The following is a 20845-nucleotide window of genomic DNA, read 5'->3' on the forward strand; positions in this document are numbered from 1 at the left end:
CATGCCCAGGACCTCAGGCATGGCGCACTAGGTCTTGCTGGGGGGGGGTACCCTCCTGTACTCACAGGAGAGGAAAAAATCCTACTTGGTCCTCCTGACAAACCCCCTCCTCCTTCAAAAAAATCTCTCCCTGTTGTTCTACCCAGCCTCATCTCCTCCCACTCCTCATCCTGACCCACAGGGACTCTGAGCATGATGCTCATAACCCAGCTCTCCCTTGCTCATGGAGACCCTGCTGAGGTGTGCAACAACGGGAGAGAAGTGCAGCACCGTACCTTCTTTCAGCTGAAACACCCAGGGACTTATTTCCAGAACAGATGTTGATAGAAGCTTGGTGAATTCTTGGCAAACTGATCCAGAAGGTATCCTGGTGCCACTTCAAATCTCCTTTAAAACATCCGTAAGCAAGTGCGCATTTGCAAACAAGGAGGCCATTCAGTCCATCAAGGATGCTCTGCCATTCAGTCAGATCACGGCTGTTCCAATGCTGATATCAGTGAACGGCAAAAGCTGGGCATTGTTTCTAACCAAGACTTGGAATCCTCAATAACAACCTCTTTTGTTCTAATCTGACATGAGAGAGCATCAGTTGCAATGTGAGCCATCAAAAAACAGCATGGATCTTCTCCAATGAGCGCTAGTTGCCCATACAACTTCCCTTTTAAACTTCCCAGCATGGTTGTTCCCATTAAGAGTTCCATTCTTCAAGTGGAATGGTCCCTTGGGGTGAACGTGAATATAAAGTCCATGTTGCAGCCCAAAGTTAAGGTTGGAAAACTCGAGGGCTCTTTGTTGCGTAGAAAGCCCACAGGAAAAATTACCCCCTTCAGGATTTAACACTTCACCCAGTTGGCGACCTGCTGGTATTTGGGCTTATGATTTGACTCATCCCAACACATGCATTCCACTACCCACCTAAAATTATTACATTCAGGGACCAGGAAAGGAGACTCCACAGACATCCCCATCCTCAATGATGAAGGAGGCTGAAGCTTTTACAACCATATTCAGGCCATAAGTGGCCTTCTGCTGAAGCCCTCATTATTGTGGATGCCAGCCATCAAGCTATTCCATTTCCTCCAGCTGAGATTGAGGATGAAAGCATTGGATACAACAAGGTCTATGGACCCAGGCAATATCCTGGCTGTAGTACTGTAGACTTGTGCTCCAGACCCAACCATGCCCAGGTTAAGTTGTTCCTGTAGATGCATTTTGTTTTTAAATTAACCATTAATGCATGAGCCAGAGAAAACCTGAATGGGAGTGCCATGCACTCCAAGCTGGCTGAGGTGTTGCCAGGATTTATTTGCTGGAAGAGGGGTGCCCTGCGGTCATATAAAATGTCAGAGGTGGTTGCAAGAGGCCTTAAAGTGGCTCAGTTGGCCTTGGGTAGAAGGCCCATCCACAACCTTCTTTCCTACTGACAGGAAGACAGCAAAAATCACCCCCCTGTCCTATATTCATGGTCCACCAATATCTCCCAGCTCAGCTGCACAGGGCTTGTGACATCCAGTCTATCAAATCCTCATTATGGGACAGAGGGAGGCCACTGAGTCCATACCAGCTCTCTGAGAAGCAATTCAGTCAATCTCACGCCTCGTTATATCTCCATAGCCCATGGAAGTTTATTTCCCTAAAATGCTTATCCAATTACCTTTCGAAATCATCTCCACTTCCACCATCCTCGCTGTTTGTGGGATCCGGGTCAGTACCACTCACTGTGTTCCAAACTGATTCCCCTCATTCCACCTACATTGATAAACCTTCCACCTGTGTGCTCTAGCCCTTGTTCTGTCAGCTATAGGGAACCTTTATCCTCTTGAGTGCCTTATCTGTCATTGACATAATCTTATACATCTTTGTCAGATCTCCTCAGAATCTCCTTTGTTACAAAGAGAATAACCCGAGCAACACAACCTGGACATTTTTCCCTGGACTGTATGAGACTGAGGGTGACCATATAGACGTCTATAGGCATGGATATGGCATAGCCAACAGCTTTTTCCCAAGGTAGGGGAGTCCAAAACTAGATTTTGAGGTGAGAGGAGAGAAATACAAAAGGGTTCAGAGGGTGGTGAGTGTCTGGAATGGTCTTCCGGAGGTAGTGGTGGAAAGGAGCACAATTTCATTAGTAAAACAAGTTTTATCAGATATGTGGATAGGATAGGGATGCGAACCAAAGCAGGCTAATGGGACTAGATTAATTTTGAAGTCTGCGAGGCACGGATAAGTTGGGCCGAAAGGCCTGTTTCCATGCTGTAGATCTCTACGACGCTATGTAATTTGGCTAAATTCCTGAGTCCCTGGATCCATTCTGATAAACCTCCTCCACGCCCTCCCAAAAATTCTCACATCTTCTCTAAAGTGGCTACGACCAGAACTGCACACAGTATTGTGGCCCAACAATCTTTTTACTAATATCTCAGCGCAACATTGTGGATTTTGCACTTAATATTAACATTTCAAGATGCCCCTGCAACAGAAATCAGAATTGTGCCTTTAATTAGCTGCTGTTAATTCTCTCTGTCCCTTCTGCCGACATGCATCTCCCACACCTCCCTGCATTCAATTCCATTTAGCACCTCCTATAGCCATTGCAAGTAAATGCTGTCATCCACACTTCTTGTGACAACTTCAAGTTTGATACTTGCAAGTTAATTTTGGTTTGTTCCTCCGCATTCTAATCATGGAATCATATAATATTACAGTACAAAAGGAGACTATTAATATTCAATTCAATTATATGCATCAAGAAAGCTGTGTTGCTAATATTGATTCCTGGAGAACATTTTTGTCTACATACCTCAGTCTGAAAAATAACCATTTACCAAGAATCACCTTTTAATGCTGTTTTTTTGATCGGTGTTAACACTAACCCTAAAATAGAACAAAGTACTACAGATGCTGGGGACCTGAAACAGAAGAGAATTTGAGGTTGCTGAGTTGCTCACCAAGCTGGTTTGTTTTTGCTCAGACATTTCGTCACCACGCTAGGTGACATCATGAGTGGAACTTCCGATCAAGCGATGTTATTCCACTCCGCTTGGACTTTATACTGTCCATCGTGGTGAGTGGTGTCATTTCCAGTTTCAATCTGTATGGGTTTGTACACATGGTCCAATTCTATGTGTTCATCGATTGAAGTGTGAGTGGACAACCATGCCTCTAGGAATTCCCTGCCTCCCTATGTTTGGCTAGGGTTACTATAGTGTACTATGTGGACTTCCCCTCTTGACATTTGTATCTGGCCTGTTTCTCATTTGAAGAATTCAGCAGGTAGGCAATATTTACCCTTTCTTTTTCTTTCCTTTATCATATTCTCTATCTCCCTTGTCATCCCAGGAGTATAGGTTTTGATTCATCACCGTTTTTTACTGCCTTCAAACTTTGAGTCCAATTTATCCCAGTTAGATCACATCTCACCTCATTGAAATTTATCTGCCAGCAATTTAGAAATCCAACATGACTTTGTTTTTTGCTCCTCTACATTAGTGATCTAATTGGAACAATGGTTGCTTTGACCCAAGAATTCTCCCACAGACACAAATTCTACTGCCCATATCATTTCCCTATACCACGTCCAATGATGCCTCATTCTTTGTTGGACTGAGAGCAGTTTTAACTTTCTCATGAAACTTGGGCATCATTGGCTGGTCAGCATTTATCGTACATCCTTGTTGCCCTGGAGAAGGTGATGGTGATCTGCGTTCTGAAACAGCTGCAGTCCATATGAGGAGCCACAATATCATTAAGGAGGGAATTCCAGAATTTTGACCCAGCAGCAATGAAGGAAAATGGTATATTTCGAGTCAGGATGGTAAGTGGCTTGGAGGAGAACTTGCGGATCTTGGTGTTTCCATCTGCTGCCCTTACCCTTTGAGGTGGAAGTGGTCATGGGTTTGCAAGATGCGACCCAAACATCTTTGGCAAATTTCTGCAATGCATCTTGTAGATAGAACACACTGTTGCTACTAAGGGTTGATGATGGGGGGAGTAGATGAGGTTTTCCAGCAACTTCTGTTTTTGTTAGGGATTGTTTCAGTATCTAAGGAATTGCAAGTTGCTGAGTATTGTGGATGTGGTGCCAATCAAGCGGGCTGCTCGGTCCTGAATGGTATCAAGTTATTGGAGCTGCACTTATCCAGGCAAGTGGAGAGTATTCCATCACATTCCTGACTTATGTCTTGTAGGTAATAGACAGGCTTTGGAGGGTAAGGAGGAAATTTACTTGCTGCAGTATTCCTAGTCTCTGACCCAATCTTATAGCTACCTGTTTATGCCACAAGTCGAGTTAAGTTTCTAGTCAGTGGTAACCCTCAGGATATTGATAGTGGATGGTTGACTGATGGTAACACCTTTGAATGTCATGGGGTGATGGTTAGATCATCTCTTATTAGAGATTGTTATAGCCTGGAATTTGTATGGCACAAATGTTACTTGCCACTCTACAGCCCAAGCTTGGATATTGTCCAGATCTTGTTGCATTTGAACACGGGTTGTTTCAAGAAAAGCTCAGCTTCAGAGGAAGGGTCACTGGACCCGAAACGTTAACTCTGCTTTTTCCTTCACAAACGCTGCCAGACCTGCTGAGCTATTCCAGCAACTTTGTTTTTGTTCCTGATTTACAGCATCCACAGCTGTTTTGGCTTTTACGAATTGTTTCAGGATTGATTTCAGTTCTGAAGAAGGGTCACCAGGCCCAAAACATTAACTCTGATTTTCTCTTCACAGATGCCCCCAGACCTGCTGAGGTTTTCCAGCATCTACTGTTTTTGTTATGGATTGCTTCAGTATGTAAGGAATTGCGAGTTGCTGAGCATTATGTAATCATTGGCAAACATCCCCACTTCTGATGATGGAGGGAAGGTCATTGATGAAGCAGCTGAAGATGTTTGGGCCGAGGGAACTACCCTGAGGAACTCCTGTAGAGATATCCTTGAGCTGAGATGATTGACCTCCAATGACCATGGCCATCTTCCTCCATGCCAAGTATGACTTCATTTGGGAAGGACATTCATCTGAAAACATTTCAGAAATTTATCCCCCTCTTCCTTCACTTTACTCAAACAATACCTCAGGTGATATTTGGAGAATTAAAGATGGCTAAAGTCCTTGCACGTTTCTGCCAGTTCCCTGCAGGCTCGCTCCTCAATCTGTCTCCCACTGCTCTGAAGCCTATATCAGTGTTTATTAACCTTTCCTCACTCCCCGCCCACTAACCAGCCAACCCACCTCTCACAGCACGTGCCTGCCCTACAGAGGTTGCCGTGCGGCCTAGTCACTGAGAAGGAAGCCTGGTCACTAGTGGCAGCAGTGGCTCCCCACGCCCCCCCCCAACCCTTTACATAGCGTGCAGGTGTGACAGTGAGACAAAGTCCCCTCCCTCGGGCTCAGCTCCACCAAAAGGAGCCCAGCTCTGCACTCTGCATCTCCTGTGTTCAACGCATTCCTGGCTCCACTCCGGCACTGATGACCCATAGTAGCAGGGGTACGTGATCCAACTGGCTCAGCCCAGCCAAGGGACATGGGTCAAAGGTGACAGGCTCGCCCACCTTTCCATGCTGTGCTCTAATCTGACACGGAACTGTTCCCCACCTCCCAAACCGATAGAGGTGGCTGATGTCAACAGGTAAAACAGCACAGTTTCCCGAAATGTTTGAAGTTACTCCTCAGCTTGTTGCAGCACACCATTTCAAAAGCAATGGCCTGTAGCACGATTGTGCCATCTTGAACTTCAACTCTAACCAAATCGAATCTGCTCTTGCTCCTTCAAGGATACCCCTTGCAATGTCTTCCCTCATCAGTACACTCACCCCCATCCTGGCTTTTTCATTTTCTTTTCTGAGCACTGTAAATATTTACCCAGAGCTCACGGGTACCAATCACTGGATCACATCCGGTGCCATACATCATAAGAACAGTAATAGGAAGATAGAATGGATAAAAGCATGGTTTGAGGCATGGTGCAAGAGGAAGGGCTATGGGCCCAGTTCTGGTGGTGGAGGCAATGATTTAAAAAGGATTTATAATGGCTGGGAGCAATGTCGTTGGAAGGTCTATGGTCGGCATTGGTCCAACTTAAATTGGAAGAATGATAGGAGCCAGCATATTGGAGAAAAGGGAATAAGGAGTGAGAGTGTTAGGCAACATGACAGAATGGGATAGCTCCATATTGGATATGGGGAGGCCAGGAAGGTCCACAAAGACAGGTTTAGAATCCATGTGTGCAAGCACACAAAGTGTGGTCAATACGGTTGGTGAGCTAAAAACATAATCGTCGTGGAAAATCTTGTTATGGTAATAGTAAGAACGGTCAGGCCTGAGTAAAACGGGAGGGAAATTCTGATTATTAAAATCTGAGAAGCAAGAGTTTTGGAAGTTACTTGCAGAGTCACCTGTTCAGAGGCGGCTGTACAGGAATCAGCGATGAAATTTCAGGAATAAAGCAAACTGGAATGAAAAATTTCTTAGTTTCAGGGAGTAAACAGAAGAATGTCAAAACATTGAAAGAAAAAAGCAGAAACTAAATGTGATATAAAAATGTTTCCATTGTTATAAAGCTGGACAAACCATGACCAATTACCGGAAACTAAATGAAAGACCTATTGTTGTTATAGGATTGCCTGAGGAATCATTAAAAAAGAGAATTTATGAATGGAAGTGGGTATTAACACCATAACAGTGGCACAAGCAGGGTGTGTTCACTCAGAAAAGAGCGATGACTGAGGACAGTCATGCAAATTCTTCCTTAATTATTGATGAAGAAATTAGACATTCTATATAATAAAATGTGAGGCTGGATGAACACAGCAGGACCAGCAGCATCTCAGGAGCATAGAAGCTGACGTTTCGGGCCTAGACCCTTCATCAGAGAGGGGGATTGGGTGAGGGTTCTGGAATAAATAGGGAGAGAGGGGGAGGCGGACCGAAGATGGAGAGAAAAGAAGATAGGTGGAGAGGGTATAGGTGGGGAGGTTGGGAGGGGATAGGTCAGTCCAGGGAAGACGGACAGGTCAAGGAGCTGGGATGAGGTTAGCAGGTAGATGGGGGTGCGGCTTGGGGTGGGAGGAAGGGATGGGTGAGAGGAAGAACCGGTTAGGGAGGCAGAGACAGGTTGGACTGGTTTTGGGATGCAGTGGGTGGAGGGGAAGAGCTGGGCTGGTTGTGTGGTGCAGTGGGGGGAGGGGACGAACTGGGCTGGGCTGCAGTTCCCACTATCTCTAGACATTCTATATATTTTATTTCATAGGGAAACCATTTCCTTATTCAAGGTGGTAAACTGATGAAGTTATTCACTCATGCTGGTGATGATTCAAGTTGTCCTCAAGAGTGGCTAAGAAGGGGAAAATACTCAACGGAGCTGTATCAGAACCCTTTCCCATTATAGAGAGTTGGATTAAGAAGTGATTTCATAGTGCCCCTACCCCTGGACCAGAAGGCCTATGTTCGAGTCCCACCTACTCCAGAGGGGTGTGGTAACATCTCTGAACATGTTGGTTCAAAAAATAAGTTAGAACATAGAACAGTACAGACCCTTCGACCCACGATGTTGTGCCAAGCTCTTACCCTAAACCTAAGGTCTACCTTACCTCCACCCCTACCTTATAAATAATATCATAATATCATTAAATAAGAACAATTTTTAAAATGACTTAGTAAGTGAAGAAGTTGTAACTGGAGTTGTGCAACACATTTCTGTGGAAGAAAGTGATTTTTATTGAGGATAATGAAGCTGGAGGCTCCAAACTAATGGTCACACCAAGGATGCAATTTCTGGTGGGACAACCAGGAGAAATAAACGGATGTGAGATGCGAGAGGGGGAACAACCTGGATTGTTGTCAGTGATAATGGGAACTGCAGATGCTGGAGAATCCAAGGTAACAAAGTGTGGAGCTGGATGAACACAGCAGGCCAAGCAGCATCTCAGCAGCACAAAAGCTGACGTTTCCGGCCTAGACCCTTCATCAGAGAGGGGGATGGGGAGAGGGAACTGGAATAAATAGGGAGAGAGGGGGAGGTGGACCGAAGATGGAGAGAAAAGAAGATAGGTAGAGAGGAGAGTATAGGTGAGGAGGTAGGGAGGGGATAGGTCAGTCCAGGGAAGATGGACAGGTCAAGGAGGCAGGATGAGGTAGTAGGTAGGAAATGGAGGTGCAGCTTGAGGTGGGAGGAAGGGATGGGTGAGAGGAAGAACAGGTTTGGGAAGCGGAGACAGGCTGGGCTGGTTTTGGGATGCAATGGGGGAAGGTGAAGAACTGTTCTGGTTTTGGGATGCAGTGGGGGAAGGGGAGATTTTGAAGCTCGTGAAGTCCACATTGATACCATTGGGCTGCAGGGTTCCCAAGCGGAATATGAGTTGGTGTTCTTGCAACCTTCAGGTGGCATCACTGTGGCACTGTAGGAGGCCCATAATGGACATGTTGTCTGAGGAATGGGAGGGGGATTTAAAATGGTTCGCCACTGGGAGGTGCAGTTGTTTGTTGCAAACCGAGCGGAGGTGTTCTGCAAAGCGGTCCCCAAGCCTCTGCTTGGTTTCCTCAGTGTAGAGGAAGCCACACCGGGTACAGTGGATACAGTATACCACATTGGCAGATGTGCAGGTGAACATCTGCTTAATATGGAAGGTCATCTTGGGGCCTGGGATGGGGGTGAGGGAGGAAGTGTGGGGGCAAGTGTAGCACTTCCTGTGGTTGCAGGGGAAGGTGCCGGGTGTGGTGGGGTTGGAGGGGAGCGTGGAGCGGACAAGGGAGTCGCGGAGAGAGTGGTCTCTCTGGAAGGCAGACAAGGGTGGGGATGGAAAAATTGGGTGGTGTCGGATTGTAGATGGCGGAAGTGTTGGAGGATGATGCGTTGTATCCGGAGGTTGGTGGGGTGATATGTGAGAACGAGGGGGATCCTCTTGGGGCGGTTGTGGCAGGAGCGGGGTGTGACGGATGGGTTGCGGGAAGTGCGGGAGATGCGGTCAAGGGTGTTCTCAACCACTGCGGGGGGACAGTTGCGGTCCTTGAAGAACTTGGACATCTGGGATGTGCGGGAGTGGAATGCCTCATCGTGGGAGCAGATGCGGCGGAGGCGAAGGAATTGGGAATAGGGGATGGAATTTTTGCAGGAGGGTGGGTGGTAGGAGGTGTATTCTAGGTAGCTGTGGGAGTCAGTGGGCTTGAAATGGACATCAGTTTCTAGCTGGTTCCCTGAGATGGAGACTGAGAGGTCCAGGAAGGTGAGGGATGTGTTGGGGATGGCCCAGGTGAACTTGAGGTTGGGGTGGAAGGTGTTGGTAAAGTGGATGAACTGTTCGAACTCCTCTGGGGAGCAAGAGGCGGCGCCAATACAGTCATCAATGTAACGGAGGAAGAGGTGGGGTTTGGGGCCTGTGTAGGTGCGGAAGAGGGACTGTTCCACGTAACCTACAAAGAGGCAGACATAGCTTGGGCCCATGCAGGTACCCATGGCCACCCCCTTTATTGTCACGCTGCATTGTGACTAGATCTTAGTTTATAACAAATGACAGGCAGAATAAATTCAATTGAGATCCAACAGGAATTCCAAAGGTATCGTTGCGGGGAGGTGAATAAACCGATTACAGAAGCAAAGGCGAACTATGAGAAAGGACGAGTGAGCTAAAACAAAGAGGAATTCCACCATCTTCTGTTGGCATATAAGCTGGATGTGGAAAAGATGGTTTGCCTCGGGAGAATCTAGAACTACGAGTCTCTGTTTAAAGAATAAGGTGTCGCCCACTTACAACAGAGAAAAGGCCAAATTTTTCTCACCAAAGGTCTTTGGAACTCTCTTCCTCACAAGGCGGCACAAGCTGAATCTTTGCACCTGTATAAAGCAGAGGTAGTTAGGTAAATAGCAGAGTATTTGGATCAACCGTGATCTTAGAACATAGAACATAGGACATAGAACAGTACAGCACAGAACAGGCCCTTCAGCCCACAATGTTGTGCCGACCATTGATCCTCATGTATGCACCCTCAAATTTCTGTGACCATATGCATGTCCAACAGTCTCTTAAATGACCCCAATGACCTTGCTTCCACAACTGCTGCTGGCAACGCATTCCATGCTTTCACAACTCTCTGTGTAAAGAACCCACCTCTGACATCCCTTCTATACTTTCCTCCAAACAGCTTAAAACTATGACCCCTCGTGCTAGCCATTTCTGCCCTGGGAAATAGTCTCTGGCTATCAACTCTATCTATGCCTCTCATTATCCTCTATACCTCAATTAGGTCCCCTCTCTTCCTCCTTTTCTCCAATGAAAAGAGACCGAGCTCAGTCAACCTCTCTTCATAAGATAAGCCCTCCAGTCCAGGCAGCATCCTGGTAAACCTCCTCTGAACCCTCTCCAAAGCATCCACATCTTTCCTAAAATAGGGCGACCAGAACTGGACGCTGTATTCCAAGTGCAGTCTAACCAAAGTTTTATAGAGCTGCAACAAGATCTCACGACTCTTAAACTCAAACCCCCTGTTAATGAAAGCCAAAACACCATATGCTTTCTTAACAACCCTGTCCACTTGGGTGGTCATTTTAAGGGATCTACGTATCTGCACACCAACATCCCTCTGTTCCTCCACACTGCCAAGAATCCTATCCTTAATCCTGTACTCAGCTTTCAAATTCGACCTTCCAAAATGCATCACCTCACATTTATCCAGGTTGAACTCCATCTGCCACCTCTCAGCCCATCTCTGCATCCTGTCAATGTCCCACTGCAGCCTACAACAGCCCTCTATACTGTCAACGACACCTCCGACCTTTGTGTCGTCTGCAAACTTGCTGACACATCCTTCAATCCCCTCATCCAAGTCACTAATAAAAATTACAAACAGTAGAGGCCCAAGGACAGAGCCCTGTGGAACACCACTCACCACTGACTTCCAAGCAGAATATTTTCCTTCTACTACCACTCGCTGTCTTCTGTTGGCCAGCCAATTCTGTATCCAGGCAGCTAAGTTCCCCTGTATCCCATTCCTCCTGACTTTCTGAATAAGCCTACCATGGGGAACCTTATCAAATGCCTTACTGAAGTCCATATACACCACATCCACAGCTCGACCCTCATCAACTTTTCTAGTCACATCCTCAAAAAACTCGATAAGGTTTGTGAGGCATGACCTACCCCTCACAAAGCCGTGTTGACTGTATTTGATCAAGCCATGCTCTTCCAGATGGTCATAAATCCTATCCCTCAGAATCCTTTCTAACACCGTGCAGATGACAGACGTGAGACTTACTGGTCTGTAATTGCCGGGGATTTCCCTATTTCCTTTCTTGAAGAAAGGAATTACATTTGACTCTCTCCAGTCCTCAGGTACCACTCCAGTGGAGAGCGAGGATGCAAAGATCTTCGCAAGTGGCGAAGCAATTGCATTTCTCGCTTCCCAAAGCAGCCGAGGACAAATCTGGTCCGGGCCTGGCGACTTATCAATCTTAATGTTTGACATCTTATTAAATAGCAGAGCAGACTCAAGGAAACAAAAGGTTTTCCTAAAAGATGCTCCTAATGTTTCTATGCTCATAAAAGCAGAAACCAATTTGTGCACAGCGGGATTTCACAATCAGCAATGACCTGATGGCTTAAGAGGTTTTTATTAGACACAAGTATTGGGCTGACCCTCACTAAGAAGAGGCCATTTTCCCTTCTCTGAAAGACTGGTCATGGGGTTATATACATTGAAGGGAGAGGGCAGATCATCTCATCTCGAAAGGCAGTGTATCAGACCCTCGGCACTGCACTGGGCACATGGTGGAGTAACTGAGACTAGCTCTGGCCACCGACAGCCTGGCACCAGTGGCATATGCCATCCTGAAAAAACTCCAGCTTCTCTTTTCAAATATGCTGATTCCACCTCCTCCCCATCCCACGCACGTTGCTCCCAATTAAGCTTCCCATTAAACTGTGGCTGTGCATTTCTCCTTTCTTCTCCCAATCCTGCCTTCCCAAACCCCTAACATTACCCATGAGTCACTGCCTGTTTAACCATGTTCCTCCCAAGCACATCTCCCAACTTTTCCTTTTTTTTCCTGGCCTCTTCATCTCCGCCTTCTTTCTCCCAATCCCCAATTTCTATCCTCTAGCTTTCATTCTCTGCTTTGTCCTTGTAGTTCTCCAGCTCCCTCTCCCTTCCCCACCAAACCACTCCTCCCTAATTTCTATTTTTGAGATTACTTATTGGCTACTTACCAATTGCTGAAAGATCTGATTCAGATATCACTTTTTTTTTAAAGTGGCTGGTGATATTTATTGCTTTGACAGTTATTAATGGTAAGATCGAAGCCAGCTATTACAGACGCTGCGTAAACACATATTTTGACAGATGCTTGCCTTTATCTGACACAGAAATGTGCCAAGAGTGACATTGGTGAGACTAGACTGGCAATATTGTGTACAGGTTTGGTCTCCTTAATATTGAGAAGGGTGTTATGGAGAGAATACAGTGAAGGTTCACCAGATTGATCCCTGAGGCTACAAGGCTGACATATGAGGAGAGCTTGAGTCAGTTAGGACTGCATTCACTGGAGTTTAGGAGGATGATGGAGGGGATCTCATAGAAACCCATAAAATTCTAACAAGACTAGACAGGTTAGATGCAGGAACGGTGTTACCAATGTTTGGGGGTGAGTCCAGAACCAGGGGGGCATAATTCAATGGTAAAGGGTAAACTTTTTAGAACTGAGATGAGGAGAATTTTCTTCATCCAGAGAGTGGTAAGAGTGGAACTAGGGTATTGAGCTCAATGATCAGTCATGATCATATTGAATGGCGGAGCAAGTTCAAAGGGGCAAATGGCCTGCTTTCGTTCCTTTTTTCTAAGTATCAATGTAAAATAATTTGTTTTTAACGTGTTACTTTACAGTGCAGAAGCTGTTGTACAGCAGGTCTTTACCAAGTGGATGACTGTTCGTTTTCTCACGAGGGGAGAAGTACTCTTTCTCGTCCACACTGACTCACTTCCTCTGGAGGACTCACTTTGGGAGTGGCAGGGGACTGACATCAACCAACAACCTCAGTCACAGGATGGACACTGACTTGGTGGGGAGATGGTTGGGCAAAAGTCAAGGCATGTCAATTCTCTAATAAGTAACATGGGCGCAGTGCAGTAGCTAACTTGGCATGTTAAGTCCATCTTATTTGTGAGCTCAGTGGATAATTTGGGGATTTTGAAATAAAATGAATTGCTTCTGGTTAAGAATTAAGCACATCTCCATAGGAGTATAGGCCACAGGTCAATCATAAATATAATTGCCCTGACTATATCAGATGTGGTGCCTTTCTTGTACTCAGCTCTCAAGTTCACATACTGTGCAAAATCAAATTGTAAATAAAGGCAAAAGAAGGAGTTTTCTTTTTAATTGTTTACCGAGCTTCATTTGCATGACCCAATCATCGATGAAGATATGAATGACCCAGAGTTGCTATAGCATGACCTTTATTTAATATGTCATTCACATTGGATACTTTACAAGTAAACTGGGTGATCAGATGGCTATTTATGTCGCACAGTTCTGCGTATTAGTCTGCACTTGATATGGTTTACAATAATGCTAATGGGCGTGCTGGGGCCTGTGCAAAAGAAAAACCTACGGACTTTCATTGTAGACCCTTCTCTCACTCAGAGCAGACACTGGAATTGCCTTAATATTTTGCCTTTTACTAGAGCAGACAAAATCTGAGGTGTGCCAGGAAGGCACCATGGGTGTGGCAAATTGGAACCCCCCCAGACTGCCAGTTTGAGCCACATCCATTTCTGGGGAGGCAGGGACTGCCTAGTAAGTGTGGGCCAAGCGACTCACTGCTTCCCACACCACTGGCATAGCATGCATTACCCCCCCCCCGGAAGGAGGATGGAGGTCACTGCATACAGTGCGCTCACACTGGGCTGTCAGTGAAATGCACTTAAAACCTAATCAAAATTTAACACAAAGGTGCAGCAAGCAATTAAGAAGACGAGTGGGGTTTTTTTCAGTCCTCAAAACCATAAGGCATAGGAACAAAAGTAGGCCACCCGGCCCATCGAGTTTGCTCCACCATCTGCTCGATCATTGCTGGCCTTGTTTAATACAGTAGGATTTGAGAATAGAAGCAAAGCTGCATTATTGCAATTACGTAGAGCCTTGGTGAGATCGCATTTGTGTATTGTGAGAAACTTTGGACTCCTTACCTGAGGAAAGATAATTTGCCACAAAGAGCAGGGCAAAAAAATTCATTAACCCATTTTCTTGAATGGAGGAATTGTCTACTGTGAAAAGGTTAAATTAACTGGGGTTACTTTCTTTGGAGTTTAGAAGAATAGGAGGTGATCTCATTCAAAATTATAGATGCAGGGTAGATGCAGGAAGGATGCTTCCCCTGGTTGGTGTCTAAAACCAGGGACACAGTCTCAGAATAAAATGCTTAGGACTGACATGAGGAGGAAATTTTTCACTCACAGTGTGGTGAATTTTAGAAATTCTCTGCCTAGAGGCTTATGGCTCCTCAGTCATTGAGCATGTTTGTAGACCTCTTCGTATTAAGAGCATTGAGAGATACGGCGATAGTGGAGGAAACTGATTAGAAGTAGGAGATCAGCCATGATCCCAATGAATGATTGAACATGCTGAGGGGGCTGAATGGTCTACTTCTGTCACCATGTCTTAGATCCTTATGGCATTAAAGGAACTTTTTTGGCAGTTGTACTCCCCGTCAGGAACAGAGAGTTGAATCGTGTGCCTTGATCTGCAACAGGACCAGCAGCTACAACAGAGGGGACCAAAAGGGGAAGGAGTCTGCAGAAAGAAGGCTTTCCATGATGGTTCCATCCAGCATTGGCATTCTGGGAGCATTAGCCCTACATTTCGTGTGATCCAGGAGCAAAACCGGAGGAATCCCTGATTCTCAAAAGAGGTGCTCACGGAGCTGTGCTGGCAGGTGGAAGCCTCAGACGAGAGAGAGACAGAGAATACAGCTCTCCAAGTGGTCATGAAGATTGCCATCACTCCCATGCTTTACTCTCCTAGATCCTTTCAGGTGTACAAAGAGACGTCACAAATAGCTTGCATCGCAGAGTTCATTGCAGCTTCCTAGAGATGACAAATGTCATTAAAAAAAAGGGAAAGAAATCATTCTCTTTCCTACAGGAGCTAAGAGCAGAGTGAAGTAGTATGTGGAACTGTCAGGATTCTGGAGTTACTAATAGCTCAGATACTCCATCACTTGCAAACTATGGCTCCAAATGACACCTAGCAACAAGGATAGCTACAAAAACCAGTGGGTTCTCTAAGGCGGACAAAGGCAGGAATTCTGTGGTGAGTAACTTACCTCCTGACTCCCCAAAGCCTGTCCACTTGTCTACAAGGCTCAAGCCAGCAGTTTGATGGAATACACTTTAATTTCCTAGATGGACCAACTCCGACAATACGCAAAAAGCTCAATGCCATTTGTTTTTTTGAAGAGGGGCAAACAAAGAAAGCAATAAAAAGGAGGCTGTGGAGGAAGTAGAAACGGAGAGTATTGTTTAGTTCAAATAAATCAACCATAACTTTAATGTTGTCCCTTGTAATTTATAGCACAGAAACCATCTATTTGGTCAAACTGGTCACTGCTGGTCTTTCCACTCCGAATGAGCATCCTCCCTCCTTATTCGTCAAACATGTCATCATCACCTTCTCTTCCCTTCTCCCTTGTGTCCTGAACTAACATTCTTTCAAGTTATCTGTGTTATAATCATCAATGGCTTAATGGGATAGCAAGATACAAATTCTAATCACTCTCTCAATGAGGACATTTCTCCTAAATCTTTTATTGAATTTATTGGTGATTGTCTTATATTTATGAATCCTAGTTAAATGGAATCCCCATCTTATGAACGTCTGCTGCATCAAATCACCTCATCGTGTTGAAGGTCGCTATTAGGACCCCTCTAAGGCTTCTCTTTGCTATAGTAATGAATGGTATCAATATTATAACAACCGTGATAAAACTTTAAGAGTTGGTACCACATTTCCCAGTCTCAGCCTAAATAGATGTGGCACTCACATTCTGGACAAAACTTAGAGTTTTCAACCCATTAATCTTGCATAATGTACATATTTTGCATGTTATCGCCACCGGGAGGTTAAATTGCTTCAATCCTAGAAGCATTTTCAAGGACCTATTTTGTGATTTTACATGAGATTTGGAAAGTCGGTGCTGGTGGGGTATTGGAACAACTGTAAAGGATGGCCCTGCTATCTGTTCATCTATCATCCAAACATATAAACTTCCAGCACATCCACTGTTGAGAGGGAAAGAATGGCTATTTTTCTTTCAAAGAGCATTCCAGAATTGCTGTCAGTCCAACGTAACTATTTTGAAACTTAATTAGATTCCTTGGTTAAGTTGCAATCATTTTCTCTTTACTGGTTCATGGAATGTGAACATTGCTGGTAAGGCCGGTGTTTATCGTTCATTTGTGGATGTGCTGGACAGCCACTTGTCTGCAGTCCATGTGCTGGCTAAATGGGGATGCAATGGTCGAGTGGCTTTATCCGATGTTAATCCAGACACCTAAGTAATGTTCTGCGGACCTGGCGTTCAAATCCTGCCATGACAGATCAGTGCATTTTTTAACCTTCAATAAATATCTGGAATTATGTGTTTAATAATCCATTAAAAACCGAAAGAACTGTGGACGCTGTAAATCTGGAACAGAAACAGGAGTTGCTGGAAAAGTTCCGCAGGTCTGGCAGCACCTGAAAAAAAAAGTCAGGATTCACGTTTCAGGCCCGGTGACCCTTCCTCAGAACTGGCCAAGAGTCACCAGACCCAAAACATTAACTCTGATTTTTCTTCACAGGCACTGCCAGACTTATAAAAATCCATTGTTGATCATCAAAAAAAGCTCATCTGGTTCTCTAATGCCCTTTAGAGAGGAAAACATGTCTACAAATGAGTCCAGAACCACAGCAATGTGGTTGACTCTTAAGTGTCCTCTGGGCAGTTAGAGATGGGCAATCAATGCTGGTCTATCCAGTGACATCCTCATTCCATCAATATCCCAATGATGCTGAAGAAATGGCGACATAGTCCAGGGTTAGAATGATATATCCCTTGGAGGGAAACTTACAAGTGATAGCATTTCCTATGTATCTTGTGTCCTTGTCCTTCCAGATGGCAACAGCGAGGCTCTGAAAGATGCTGTTAGAGGAGGCTTAGAGTATTGCTGCATTGCAGCTTGTCAGGTGTACACCATCACTATTGAGCATTGGTGGTAATGGGGATTGCTGCCAGTTATTCTCATAATCTAGTCAATTTTTATTCCAATCAGTGTCTCAACTAGGTCCTTATTCACAATGGCCTTAGCAGCATCATCTTCCTAGCTTAAAGAGATGCAAAGCATTCGTTTAGTATATCAGCAGTTCCTTCTTTGCATAGATCCCCTTTTTAGATCCTGAACCGACCCAGTCCTCCTCTCACTACAATTATATACCTGCAGAACTGTTTTAGGTTATCTTTACTATTAGCTGCCAATCTCTTCTCATAATGTTTATTTTCTTCCTCTCTACTCCCTTGAAACTCAAAGACTCTCTCTCACTTACTCTCCTTCTCTCTCATGCTCTTCCTCTCTCTCTCTCGGACACACTCTGTTTCTCTTTCTCTCTCTGTGTCTCACTCTCACATGCACATCTCTCTCTCTCTCTCTCTCTTTCTCTCTCTCTCTGAGTAATGTTCTGGGGACTAGGGTTCAATTACCACTGTGACAGATCTCGATATTGAATTCCACATATATCGGGAATCAAGAGTCTAATAATGGCCATGAATCCATTGTCACTTGTTGGAAAAACCCGTCTGGATCACTAATATCCTTTAAGAAATGAAATTACCATCCTTAGCCGATCTAACCTACATGTGACTCTAAGCCCACATCAATGTGATTAACTTTTAACTGGCAATTAGGGATAGACAACAAATGCTGGTCAAGCCAGAGGCACCCACATCCATTCACTGAGAACTCATGAATTCTAAAAATTCAGTCCTGCTGGGGATACAAGACATCAACCAAAGAGCCAACTTCATGCTTAACTACAGCAACTTGAGGATTCTAAGAACTTTTTACAACGGCCTATTTCTATGTTTCTATTATACTGGGGCCTCCCTTTTTTTTAAATACTTTACTGCTATTTTCGAATATGATGTAGTGTTTTATTTCTTTTTTTAGGCAATAATAGGTAATGAGGTCCCTATTTCTTTCACTCAAAGAAACCTTGGGGTTGATCCCTTAATTCTGATCTGGTGGCTACATTTTAATTGAAATGTGATAGCTGTGTGCCGAGAGGGATTTGAATTCATCGGTACCTCTGATCAAGGAGGTTCAAAGAGAGGGAAATTGATTCACCCCTCATTACCTGGTTGTAATGCAGCCGTCTTAATGAAGTGAAGGCAGGAAACAAAAGTATTCTTGTGTAAGTCCAAATGTCAGTCCAAGGGATGCACTGATATGAACCAAGAATCTTTAGAATTTTTGCCCCCTGTGCTAGTTGATCTTGTGGTCTGCTGCTTCTCATCTCATCTGGGAGCATTCACAACATCTAAATGCCCTTCCTCACCTCTTCGTAATGAAGTAGATCAACCAATGCCACAATGCTGCCTCACAGCACCAGGGACTCAGGTTCGATTCCAGCCTCAGGCGGCTGTCTGTGTGGAGTTTGTGCATTCTCCCCGTGTCTGCATGGCTTTCTCCTACAGCCCAAGGATGTGCAGGTTAGGGGGATTGGCCTTGGCAAATGCAGGATTAAAGAGGTAGGGTTGCGGGGATGGGGAGGGTGGGTGCGGTGTACGGGTCTGGGTGGGATGCTCTTTGAGAGTCGGTATGGGCTCAATGGGTTGAAATGGCCTGCTTTCACACTGTAGAGATTCAATGATTCTATTCGATAGCAAGAATCATCCAGCAAAACATAATATGTTTGAAGAAAAATGCAGCAAACGGATCATTAAAGCACAAAAAAGCTTCAAAATCGACCTTATTAATTCACGAATCCTGCCTCAGCAATGACAAGTGCTGATAATCCATTGTGTGGTGAGGCTTTGAATGCTTCAGGTCTGCCCCAAAGTCTTCACAAATTAAAAACCCATCTCCTGGACATTGATAATAAAATGTGAGGCTGGATGAACACAGCAGGCCAAGCAGCATCTCAGGAGCACAAAAGCTGACGTTTCAGGCCTAGACCCTTCATCAGAGAGGGGGATGGGGAGAGGGTGCTGGAATAAATAGGGAGAGAGGGGGAGGCGGACCGAAGATGGAGAGAAAGGAAGATAGGTGGAGAGATTTGTTTTCTCCATTTCCTATGAAAGGTTTGTTACTTCATTGCAAAAATATTGAAAGTGAAGAATTAAGGCTTTTTTGACAATGCAAGAAGTGGGAGGTCTCAGATTGAAATCTCACAACCAGCGTGGGCAACCCTGATGTGGCTATTTTCCTGGGTGAAACATTGACACTCCATTAGTCCTTGATAAAGTGCACCTTGTGAACCAAACTCACTGTGAATCCATAATAGGAAGGAGAGGGTTCAGAAGAGATTTACCAGGATGTTGCCAGGAATGGAGGGCTTGAGTTATAAGGAGAGGCTGGATAGATTAGATTAGATTCCCTACCGTGTGGAGACAGGCCCTTCAGCCCTACAAGTCCACACTGCCCCTTGAAGCATCCTGCCTAGACCCATCCCCCTATAACCCAAACGCCCCTGAACACTACAGGCAATTTAACATGGTCGATCCACCTAGCCTGCACATCTTTGGACAATGGGAGGAAACCGGAGCACCCGGAGGAAACCCACACAGACATGAGGAGAATGCGCAGACTTCGCACAGACAGTTGCCTGAGACTGGAATCGAACCTAGGTCCCTGGCACTGTGAGGCTGCAGTGCTAACCACTGTGCCACAGTGCCGCCGCAAAGGCCAGGACCTTTTTCACTGGAGCATAGGGCATTGAGAGATGACCTTATAAAGATTTATAAAATCATGAGGGGCATAGATAAAATGGATGGGAGGTGTCTTTTCCCCAGTGCAGGATTTCAACATATGGGGGCATATTTTTAAGGGGGGAAGAGAAAGGGGCAATTTCTTTCCGCCTAGAGTGGTCCATGTGAGGAAAGAACTTCCAGAGGAAGTGGCGGATGCAGGCGCAGTCACAACATTTAAAAGACATTTAGATAAGTACACGACTAAGAAATGTTTGGAGGGATATAGGCTAAGAGCAGGCAGGTGGGACTAGTTTAGTTTTGGATCATGGTTGGCATGGACTAGTTGAACCATGAGTTCTGTTTCCATGCTGGATCACTCAATGACACCGTGTGACCATGTGCACCATCCATTATTCCTGAGGATCTTGTGGTATTGTTGGAATGGGAAATAATATTTTGTACAGGGTTTGAATACTGGCCCCTTGAGTGGTTTAATAATGCGAGATTGAAAGCTGATTTGAAATTGATGAAATATAATAGAAGAGGGGTGCAGATATGAACACTGAGGTATAGTTAGAACATAACTGTATGTCTTTTATTCCTATATGTATTTGGAAGCTGCTTTATTTCTTTTTAATGTTTAATCCAATCTAGATGCCCAAGGTACTTCAACACTTTCAGCAGCTCAGACAATTAGAGAAGGGTTTCCCTGCGTGCAATATAAAGACTTGCGCTTAGCTGATGTGTAGTTATTTGAAGTGAGGAGGATGTGTATCATGGAGTGCAACCCATGTGGATTCTTGTAACGTGGGTGGGATACTTACACTCCAGGTCTTACCTGGTTCCAGCTGACCCAGAAGATCTCCCCTTCATACCACCTGTAATGGGTGCTATTTGCAGGTTGATATTCAAAC

The sequence above is a fragment of the Stegostoma tigrinum genome, chromosome 8 (assembly GCF_030684315.1).
Source record: "Stegostoma tigrinum isolate sSteTig4 chromosome 8, sSteTig4.hap1, whole genome shotgun sequence".
NCBI classification, from domain to species: domain Eukaryota; kingdom Metazoa; phylum Chordata; class Chondrichthyes; order Orectolobiformes; family Stegostomatidae; genus Stegostoma; species Stegostoma tigrinum.